Source organism: Peromyscus maniculatus, chromosome 9 (genome assembly GCF_049852395.1).
Source record: "Peromyscus maniculatus bairdii isolate BWxNUB_F1_BW_parent chromosome 9, HU_Pman_BW_mat_3.1, whole genome shotgun sequence".
Classification (NCBI taxonomy): Eukaryota; Metazoa; Chordata; class Mammalia; order Rodentia; family Cricetidae; genus Peromyscus; species Peromyscus maniculatus.
In genome coordinates, this window is record NC_134860.1 from 22278646 (window position 1) to 22290459 (window position 11814).

An 11814-nucleotide genomic window follows, 5' to 3' on the forward strand; every position below is an offset into this window, starting at 1 on the left:
GCACTAATGTGTGCTAGTGACACATATATTTGTTCAGGTGAAACATCCTTAACACAGCAAAAGCAGAAAGATAACACCACAGTGTTCTAATACACCATCCATATGCCCTGTCTGATGAGGTTTACAAAATTACAAATAGAGGCCACCCTTCTTTGTAGAGTCGGCATACTGAAAACTATAGGTAAGATGATGAATTTTACAAAAATGATTTTAAGAGCTGTTTCCTAGGTAAAGCAGAACTGCATAAGGTATTCATTTTCATTGACTTTTATATGAAATTATAGTGACTATTCTGTTTGGCCCTTCTCCTAGAGTGTCCAACATGAGTAACACTCATCTGTGTAACCCTTAGGTAGATAGACAGAGGAGCCTGAATCCTGATGCACTGATGTGTATTCCACTTGTTGTTGGTCCCCCCATCATAGCAGAACCCTTTACCACCCTCCACACTGAGGTTAGGGGAGAAGAGCGCAAGCCTTGTGTGCTCGTGTGCTCCCACCTGCAGCTGTGGCTCTAATTGCAGATGTTAGGAACAGGATGGTGGCCCCTGAGTCTCATCACTTGAGGGAGAGAGAAAAGAGGAGTAATGTGAGTTCAAGGCCAGGACTGCCCATGTAGCAATACCTGGTTTAAAATCAAACAAGATATTAGAAATGAACAAAATGATGATTAAAGAGTTGGATGTTCTGGATATTGAAAACCATGTGTTAAAAATTCTTGTATGATTTGGCACTCAATGTATTAGATGGAACTTAACATGCAATACTATAAACAAGTTCTTTATGTTCCCAGAGCCTTTCATCAGTTTTCCACAGTAAATTATATACATCTCAAAAGATTTATTCCTGACATGAACCAACTATTCATATTATTTGCATAAAAGTGAAAATGAATCTGTCTGTGACTGTGTTGTGGTACTATGCAGAGGATATCAGTGGGGGGGTCCATTCATCTTTATAAGGAGTCTCCCTGGAAGACAATTTCCAGATGACTGGTGTCCTGTGATCCACACTGAGGCTTCTCTTACTCCTCTGCCTCCCAGACCTTTATCAGCCCCTTTCTAACAATGGGTGCTAATCTGATTTTCTCACTGAATGGGGCTGGGAGCTGTTCTCCAATGGAGAAATTTTATCCCTGTGATTTCATAACTAGGTGAGGGCTCCTACCTACTTGATGCCTTTCACTAGCTTTTTTTTATTTAATTTTTTAAGAGATTCCAACAAACAGCCACGTTACAAACCTTGGACAGAGGTGCACTGATCTTCAGTATAAAGTCTGAGCATACAGATAAGTGCTCTATCCATGGAGCTGCCTAATCTTCCCCTTTGTGAGTAACTATCACAGCCTGTTCTTAAGTAGCTCAAAGTTATTAACATAGGGGAAGAGCCAAAATAAACATTTCAGGATCAACCATAGTTGTAGATAACCTTATGTTTATTGAAAACTATATACACAATGTTAGGGGAAGATGTGTACAATAAGACATGCTGTTGATATTATTGTTGCTGCTGTTGCTGTGGTTGTTGCTGCTGTTGCTGTTGTTGCAGTTCCTTCTGTTGTTGCTGGTGTGGTTGCTGCTGCTATTGCTGTGGTTGTTGCTGCTGGTTTTGCTGCTGCTGCTGTTGATGGTGTTGCTGTTTTTGCTGCTGCTGCTGTTGATGGTGTTGCTGTTCCTGCTGCTGCTGCTGTTGATGGTGTTGCTGTTCCTGCTGCTGCTGTTGATGGTGTTGCTGTTCCTGCTGCTGCTGCTGTTGATGGTGTTGCTGTTCCTGCTGCTGCTGTTCCTGTTGCTGCTGGTGTCATTGTTGTATTGCTGCCAAAAGTGTTGCTGCTTCTGTTGCTCCTGCTGTTGCTGCTGTTGTTGTTGTTCCTGTAGGTGCTGTTGCTGCTGATGTTTTTGCTGCTGTTCCTACTGTTGCTGCTCTTCCTGTAGTTGCTGTTGCTGTTGCTGATGATGTTTTTGCTGCTGTTCCTACTGTTGCTGCTGATGTTTTTGCCACTGTTCCTGCCTTTTTTGCTGTTGTTCTTGTTGCTTTTGCTGTTGCTACTGCTGTTGTTGCTGCTGAAATGTTGTTATTGCTGCAGCTGCTGTTGTTATTGATGCTCTTGATGTTGTGATTGCTGCTGCTGTTGTTGCAGTTTTTTCTGTTGTTTTTGCTGCTTGGTTGCTGCTACTGTTGCTGCTGTTCCTGCTGTTGTTGCTGTTGTTGTTGCTCTTAAGGTTCAAGAGTAGGCCCAGGCCCACGCCTCTTCTTGTTAAGGCCTAGGCCTCTTCAGGGTCAGAGATAGGCCCAGGCCCACACCTCTCCTTGTGTGGGCCTAGGCCTCTTCAGGGTCAGGGATAGGCCCAGGCCCCCAAATCTTCTTGTTTGGGCTCAGGCCTCTTCAGGGTCAGGGATAGGCCCAGGCCCACAAATCTTCTTGTTTGGGCCCAGGCCTCTTCAGGGTCAGGGATAGGCCCAAGCTTTTTTTTTTTTTTTTGGCCTGGGCCTCTTTAAGTTTATGGATAGGTCTAGGCCCACATTTCTTCTCCTTTTGGCTTGGGACTCTTCAGGTTTAAGGATAGACACAGGCCCACATCTCTCCTCATTTTGGGCCTGGGCCAAATATAATAACATACTTCTTTGTTAGGAATTGTCTCAACACCACATTGCTTTTTTCATTCTGACCTTTCAGGCTCAGGCTCAGGCCCACTCACACTATTTTTTTAAGTGCCTAAGGCCTCTTTCATTTGAACTGCTAGGACATGCCTGCATATCTTACCATTGAGGGTCTGACCATCCTCAGAGTCAAACATACCAGTTTCTTTACAGTTGATGTAGTGGATCATTCTGAGGTCTTGTAGGTCAAAACATACTTTTACATCAGTGTTTTTATATGGCCATCATTTCTAAAAAAAAAAAAAAGAAAGAAAGAAAACATAAATAGACTTGTGGATAATTATAGAGGATAATATTGGTGTTCTTTTATGCCATGTCATTGACCTGTACTCAGGGAAACATGCACAAACACATATATCTATAGCCCACTATCTAGATGATACAAGCTTACATTATACAAATAGAAAGATAAAATATATAGGGAAAAAAGGGAGTTAGAAAAGACCTTCTTGTTGTACAGCTCACTGGCCATGAGGTAGAGACTGCCCATGAACTCATATGGAACGTTTGGTGCTTCTAAGTTGTGAGACCCACAATAGAGTCCCATCAAGACATCATGCTGCATTTTCTTCCTGTGGTACTCTCCCATGAAGGAATATCACAGGTAGTTACAATCGAGGGTAGTCCTCTGTGTGTCTTGAGGATGCCTTGCTAAGGCATTGGAAGCTGTGAAGATCTTCACAAGGCCTCTTTCCCTTATTTAGATATGGTGTCTTGTCCCTGTATATCATGCATGGCTATGTATGGTGGTATTTTATTTGTACTGAAATGTGATTTTAATTGTATGTTAATAAATAAAGTTGCCCGGGGGTCAGAGCTATTAGAGCCATAGCAAAAGCTGGGCATTGGTGGTACACACCTTTAATCCCAGCACTTGGTAGGGAGAGCTAGGTAGATCTCTGTATGTTCAAGGATACAGCCAGCATTGGAGACACACGCCTTTAATCTCAATACCATAGAAGACCTGGAGGGCTGTATAACAGACAGTGATGAGACAGTCATGTGGTTGGTTTTACAACCAATGAGAAGGCAGAACAGAAAGTCTATATAAAGACAAACAGACAGGAAATAGCTCTCTTTTGGAGAGGTCGCTTGGCTTAAGAGGCTAGCTGCAGCAGGCAAGTAAGGCTCTTAGCTCTGATTTCTTGGCTTTCTTCTTTGCATTGGTTCTGTGTTTCTTATTTAATAAGACCATTGGTTACATCTACAGCTATGCTCTGTGATGATCTCTTTCTGGTCCTTGAATCACAATTTTTCTGAGGATCACATTTGTCTTATCCATCAAAAACCCCTGACACTGAATTGTGCCTTCAAAACTCCTTTTCAGAGATCACCCTGCCAACTACATACACTGGTGTGAGATCACTTCTTCACCTAAAGAATTTTCTGCAGTCACTTACCTGAAAGCCTCCCTGCCCACATTTTCCTTGGTTCAAATCCCTGCCTATTCTGACTCTGCTGCCCTTAGATATAGGGCACACCTTTAACCATGACAGGCACCCTCATGTGAGGTCACAGGCCAGTCCACATTGTTTGGGAAATCTCAAAGGCTGTCTAGGCACATGGGTATATTTTGGGCTCGTACTTATGGGAAGTATCTGAAGGCATCACTTATGACCATTTCATAAGAAGAAACTCAGAGCCATGCCTCCTCTTTCTCTAGGGAACTTTACCCCTGGGAAGAGCAAGTCCAGTGGGGATGAGGTATGTATACTCAGTTCCAATGTGCAAAGTGTAATTCTTGGTTTATCATTTCTGATGCTCTGGTTATCGGCAAGTTTCTCTCATCATGAAACTTGGAGTGTGCCATTTTCTGGGCCCTGGGTACCAAACTGATTGATAAATTTATCCTGCAGGCTGTTCCTTCACCACCATTAAGCACAGCTTGAAGTCTGTACCTGGCTGTGCAATGATATAGTCAATGACTTTGACTTGGTAAGCAGAGCTAGGTAGATCTCTGTGTGTTCCAGGATACCACCAGCATTGGAGACATATGCCTTTAATCTCAATACCAACCATAGATGACCTGAAGGTCTGTACAGACAGGCAGTGACCAGGAGGTCATGTGGTTGGGTTTACAACCAATGAGAAGGCAGAACAGAAACTTTATAAAAAAGACAGACACACAGGAAGTAGCTCTCTTTCGGAGAGGAAGGACAACAGCGACAGTGAAGGGTAAGGTTTTTAGCTCTTAGCTATTGCTCTGACCTCTTGGCTTTCATCTCTGTATTGGCTCTGTGTTTCTTATTTAATAAGATGGTTACATCTACAAAACCACTAAACATACAGAATAAAGAAAAAATATTAAGAGCTGCAAAGGAAAAAGGTCAAGTAACATACACAGGCAGACCCATCAGAATAATTAATACCTGATTTCTTTTTTTTTTTTTTTTCTTTTTTTTTTTCCTTTTTTTTTTTTTTTCGAGACAGGGTTTCTCTGTGTAGCTTTGCGCCTTTCCTGGGACTCACTTGGTAGCCCAGGCTGGCCTCGAACTCACAGAGATCCACCTGCCTCTGCCTCCCGAGTGCTGGGATTAAAGGCGTGCGCCACCACCGCCAGGCTGATTTCTTTTTTTAAAATAAACATTCTTAATGTAAATTATGTCTTTATTTTTATGAGAAATTATTGTCCGTTTCATTTCCTTTGGGAAATTTTTTAGGTTCAATTTTCATTCAAAAGTTGAAAAAAATCTGTTCTTTGCAAAATACTCTTGTTAAGATTGTTTTCAAATTCAAATATTTTATAGATCCCCAGCGATTTTCCTTTTTTAAACTATACCCAAAAATAAATGTTTTATTTTATGCAAATCATATGTCAAGCAAGATGAACTTTAAAATTTTTTTGAATGTAAAGACATTTTATATACAACTGCACAAGAAATAATACACAGATAGCTTGAACATAAAAACAGTTTATAATTCAAAAGTCCAGAGTTATTTGAAACTGGAAAATATTTTCTCTGTAGAAAATAGTAAAAATGATAACATTTCCCAATAAGCAATGAACATTTCTTTAAGTGTTTCTCATCCATTTGGGATTTTTATAAAGCCAGAAATACACAATGGAAAAAAGAAAGCATCTTCAATAAATGGTGCTCATCCAACTGGATATATGCACATAAGGAATGCAAATAGATCCATCTTTATTACCCTGCACAAAATTCAAGTCCAAGTGGAAGAAAGTCCTCAACATCATACCAGATACACTGAACCTGTGTGAAGAAAAATAGGGAATAGCTTTGAACATAATGGCAAGAGAGACAACTTCCTAAACAGAACACCAATAGCACAGGCACCCAGATCAACAATTAATGATTGGAACCTCATGAAACTGAAAAGTTTCTGTAAGGCAAACTGCAGCATGGGAAAAGATTTTCTCCAACTCCATATCCAACAGAGGGCTAATATCCAAAATACATAAAGAAGTCATGAAACGAGACATCAACAAACCAAACAATCCAATTAAAAAATGGGGTACAGTTAAGTCAAGACCAGATAAACAATTTAAATAGACAAATAACCCCTAAGGAAATAGAAAGAGTCATTAAAAGTCCCCCAACCAAAAAAGCCCAGGACCAGCTGGCTTCAGTGCAGAAGTCTACCAGATGTTCAAAGAAGGGCTAATACCAATACTCTTCAAATTGTTCCACAAAATAGAAACAGAAGGAAGATTTCCAAAATTTTTTTTATCCTGATAACCAAACGACACAAAGTGCAACAAAGACAGAGAATTACAAACCAAGCTCTCTCATAAACATTGATGGAAAAATACTCAATAAAATATTGGTAAACCAAATCCAAAAACACATAAAAAAACTTATCCACCATGACCAAGTAGGCTTCATCCCAGAGAAGCAAGGATGGTTCAACATATGAAAATCTGTCAATATGATATACCATATAAACAAACTGAAAGAAAAAAAATCACATGGTAATCTCATTAGATGCTGAAAAAGCCTTTGACAGAATCCAACATCCTTTTGTGATAAAAGTCTTAGAGAGATCAGAAATACAGGGATAATACCTAAACAGAGCATAGGCAATATACACCAAGCTGACAGCCAACATCAAATTAAATGGAGACAAACTCAAAGAAATTCCACTAAAATCAGAAACAAGACAAGGCTATCTATTCAATATAGTACTCAAAGTTCTAGCTAGAGCAATAAGACAACAAAAAGAGATCAAGAACATACAAATTGGAAATGAAGAAGCCAAACTTTCCCTATTTGCAGACAGTATGATTGTAAACATAAGTGATCCCAAAAACTTGAACAGGGAACTCCTACAACTGATAAATAATTTCAGTATTTTGGCAGGATACAAGATTAACTCAAAAAAATCAGTAGCCCTCCTATACAGAAATGATAAATAGGCTGGGAAGGAAGCCAAAGAAACATCATTGTAGACAAATTTCTAAGCAGCCTTTTTAAATAAGAAACACAGAGCCAAATACAGAGTTAATAGCCAAAGAGATCAGAACAAGAGCCACAACTAGCTTTAGCTTACCACCAGCAGTAGCTTCCCCCAGGAGAGACCTCTTCCTGCCTAACTGGTATTTTTATTGCTTTCCTGTTCTGTCTTCTCATTGGCTGTAAGCCAACCAAATGACTTCCTCATCACTGCCTGACTATACAGACCTCCAGGCCTCTATGGTTGGCATTGGGATTAAAGGTTCGTTTCACCACGCTTGGCTGTGTCCTTGACCACTGCTGTGGGATGTTCTGTAGGTCCTGTGGGAGCCCATTCTCAGGTTCTTTGTGGCTTTACCCAGCAGGTCCGTATAGAGGATGATTAGGACCATGGGCCTGAGTGCAGGTGTTTGAGATGGTCTGCACTTGGCTGTGCTGGGGGATGGTCTGTATGTCAAGTTGCTCTGATTGGTTAATAAATAAAACCTGATCGGCCGTGGCTAGGCAGGAAAGATAGGTGGGACTAACAGAGAGGAGATATAAAAGGACAGAAAGGCAGAAGGAGACGCTGCAGCCGCCGCAATGACCAGAGAGGCTGCAGCCGCCGCAATGACCAGAGAGGCTGCAGCCGCCGCAATGACCAGAGAGGCTGCAGCCGCCGCAATGACCAGAGAGGCTGCAGCCGCTGCCATGACCAGAGAGGCTGCAGCCGCCGCCATGACCAGAGACACTGCAGCCGCTGCCATGACCAGCAGCATGTGAAGACGCCAGTAAGCCACCAGCCACATGGCAAGGTATAGATGTATGGAAATGGATCAATTTAAGATAAAAGCACAGTTAGCAAGATAAGGACAGTTAGCAGGAAGCCTGCCACGTTTGAAAGCAATATAAGTGTCTGTGTTTACTTGGTTGGGTCTGAGCGGCTGTGGGACTGGCGGGTGACAGAGATTTGTCCTGGCTGTGGGCAAGTCGGAAAACTCAAGCTACAGACCACATAGAGACTCTGCCTGAGATGTGATTGGATTAAGGGTATGTGCTACCAATGCCTGACTCCTGCTTATGGCTTGTTTTGACCTCTAATCTCCAGGCAACTTTATTTATTAACATACAAATAAAAATCACATTTCAGCACAAATAAAATATCACCACACATCACCCTTTACAATAACCACAAATAATATAAAATACCTTGGGGTAATGCTAACTAAGCAAGTGAAAGACCTGTATGACATGAACTTTAAGTCTCTGCAGAAAGAAATTGAAGATATCAGAAAATGGAAAGATCTCCCACGCTCATGGATAGGTAGGATTAACACAGTAAAAATGGCAATCTTACCAAAAGCAATCTACAGATTCATTGCAATTCCCATCAAAATCCCAACACAATTCTTCGTAGACCTGAAAAGAACAATATTCAACTTCATATGGAAAAACAAAAATCCCAGAATAGATAAAACAATTCTGTACAATAAATCAACATCTGGAGGCATCACCATCCCAGATCTCAAGCTCTACTATAGAGCTATAGTAATAAAAACAGCTTGGTATTGGCATAAAAACTGACATGTGGACCAATGGAATCGAATTGAAGATCCTGACCTTAATAAACACACTTGTGAACACCTGATTTTTGACAAAGAAGCCAAAACTGTACAATGGAAAAAAGAAAGCATCTTCAATAAATGGTGCCGGCATAACTAGATGTCAATATGTAGAAGACTGTAAATAGATCCATGCATAAAACTCAAGTCCAAGTGCGTCAAAGACCTCAGCATAAATCCAGTTACCCTGAACTTGACTGAAGAGAAAGTAGGAAGTAGTCTTGAAGGCATTGGCACTGGAGACCACTTCTTAAATATAATAGCAGTAGCATAGACACTGAGTGCAACAATTAATAAATGGGACATCCTGAAACTGAGAAGCTTTTATAAAGCAAAGGGCATGGTCAATAAGACAAAATGACAACCTACAGAATGGGAAAAGATCTTCACAAACCTCACATCTGACAGCAGGCTGATCTCTAAAATATATTAAGAACTGAAGAAACTAAACATCAAAATACCAAACAATCCAATTAAAAAGTGGGCTACAGCGCTAAACAGAATTTTCAACAGAAGAATCTCAAATGACCAAAAGACATTTAAGGAATTGCTCAACATCCTGAGTCATCAGGAAAATGCAAATCAAAACGACTGAGATACTACCTTATGTCTGTCAGAATATCTATGTTCAAAAACACTGATAATGGCTTTTGTTGGAGAGGATGTGGAGCAAGCAAATTTGTACAGCTTCTTTGGAAATCAGTATGGCAGTTTCTCAGAAAGTTTAGATTCAATCTACCTTAGGGACCCATCAGTATCACTCTTGGGCATACACCCAAGGAATGCTCAACCATACCACAAGGACACATGCTCAATCATGTCCATAGCAGATTGTTCATAATAGCCAGAACCTGGAAACAACCTAGATGCCCTTCAACCAAAAAACGATAAAGAAAATGTGGTACATATGCACAATAGAATACTACTCAGCAGTAGAAAACAATGACATCATGAGGTTTGCAGGCAAATGGATGGAACTAGGAAATACCATCCTGACTGAGGTAACCCAGACTCAGAAGGACAAACATGGTATGTACTTACTCACGAATGGATACTAGATGAAAGGCAAAGGATAACCAGATTATAACCACAGCTCCAGAGAGGCTAGTTAGCAGAGAGGACCCCAAGAGGGACACATGGATCCCCCTGGGAAGGGGAAATAGATGAGATCTCCATGAGTAAACTGGGGACAATGGACGAAGGGGGCGGGGAATGAGAACATAAGGGAATTGGATAGTTGAGCTGGAACAGGGACAGAATGGAAGAGCAATGAAAGAGATACCATGATAGAGGGAGACACCATGGGGATAGGGAGAAAACAGGTGCTAGGGAAGTTCCCAGAAATCCACAAGGATGACCCCACCTTAGACTACTAGCTGTAGTGGAGAGGGTGCCTGAACTAGCCTACCCTGGTAATCAGATTAGTGAAAACCCTAATTGTCGTCATAGAGCCTTCATCCAGTAACTGAAGGGAGTAGACACAGAGATCCACAGCCAAGCACCAGGCCAAGCTCCAGGAGTCCAACTGTAGAGAGAGGGGTTCTATGAGCAAGGGACATCAAGATCATGATGGAGAAATGTACAGAGACCAGCAAGCTGTGGAGACTTCATGGGACTGGACTAGGCCCTTTGCATAGACGAGATAGTTATATAGCTTGATCTAGTTAAGGGGCCCCCTGGCAGTGGGATCAAGAGCCATCCCTAAGGCATGAGTGGGCTTTTTGGAGCCCACTGCCTATGGTGGGACACCTCAGACAGCCTTGGTCTAGGGGGAGGTGCTTGGACCTGCCTCAACTGAGTGTATCAGGCTCTGCTAAGTTCAGACATTTGATATGAGGAGGTAGGAATGGGGGTGGGGATGGGGGGGAAAGCTAGGGGGTGAGGGGAGGAGATCTGTTGTTGGTATGTTAAATGAATAGAAAATTTCTTAATAAAAAAAAGCCTGAACAAAAAGTTACCCTGTGTCATATGACAATGTGTATATTGGTAGGGAGGACACGTGACAGCATTCAGTGTCCCCTGTAAGCACTTTCACATGTATGACGTGGACCTGCAGACAGAGCACACACATGAGCACACACACAAAGTGCAAATGCACACAACTACAGAATTAGAGGTAGAGTGCTTTCATGGTGTTTCCTCTAATAGTGACATTGATGTTTATTTCCATGTTGTGATAGCTGAGTACAAATGAAAACATTGCTACTGCAGGGACTGGAGTCCTCAAGGAAGAGCAGGTGGCAGTCCCCCGGGTGCATTTCCTACCTTCCCTGGAGAAGCCATGCATGCTGGTCTAATGTGGCCATTCCAACAGGAAGGGATCCTTCTTCGTTACCTATGCTGGATACCAAGTCCTGGTTTAGAGACACCTGTGCAGCTTCATCTTAAGGCCTCTCTCCGTGGTGAGATGAGGGGTTTCTTTCCCTGTGGTCTTGAGGGACCAGTCCCACTGCTATAAGATGTCTGATCCCTGATCTTTCTAGATTTTAGGACGAGCTGTCCTCGGGCAGGAACATTTCAATGACCTCACTATGTTTCATTCTCCCCATTTAAGGTCTCAATGAAGAAGTGCCCCACACTGACTGAGTCACACAATGAGTTTCAGGTAGCATCCGTCCCAGAAAACAGCCCAAACTTACTCAGACACTTTGACTTGCTTCAAATCCCAGCCCTCCTTCGTGGAATCTGTGCTGTCCTCAGGCAAAGAACACTGATGTTACTGCAGCAGAGATTTACCTGTGAGGTCACAGAGGCCTCACCTCACTTCATTCTGGAAATCACAAAGGGCATCCTGGTCTCAGTTACCTCCCAGCTTGGTTCATACCTATTCTCTCCCAAACTATGTCAAGCATCCTTGGAAACACACAGATTTGGGAAAGTAGCTGGAAGTGTTTTACAGAGACACCTCCATGGGAATCATTTACATACATCTTGTGACAGCCCTTCATCTTTTCTGAGGTCACTTCATCCTTGACAATGCTGTTTCCTCATCTCAAATGTCTGAACTCAGCATCTCAGATTCTCCATAAGCATCACGGTTTATTGCTGGCACTCACCTGCAAGGTGCCGTCTTCTGCCCCTTACATCGGGCTCCAAATGTAACCACACCTCGTTTCCTATTTTACCTTTTCAGCAGTAATC

At 42.0% G+C, this 11814-nt stretch overlaps 1 long non-coding RNA gene across 1 annotated transcript; it reads right to left on the reverse strand.

The window, feature by feature from the left end:
• Nucleotides 1-1416: 1416 nt before the first annotated feature.
• Nucleotides 1417-11357, reverse strand: LOC143267267 (uncharacterized). Its single transcript, XR_013042226.1, has 2 exons — nucleotides 11313-11357; nucleotides 1417-2890 (listed from the first exon to the last, which is right to left on the reverse strand). It is a non-coding gene; the product is annotated as an uncharacterized LOC143267267 (long non-coding RNA).
• Nucleotides 11358-11814: the final 457 nt, after the last annotated feature.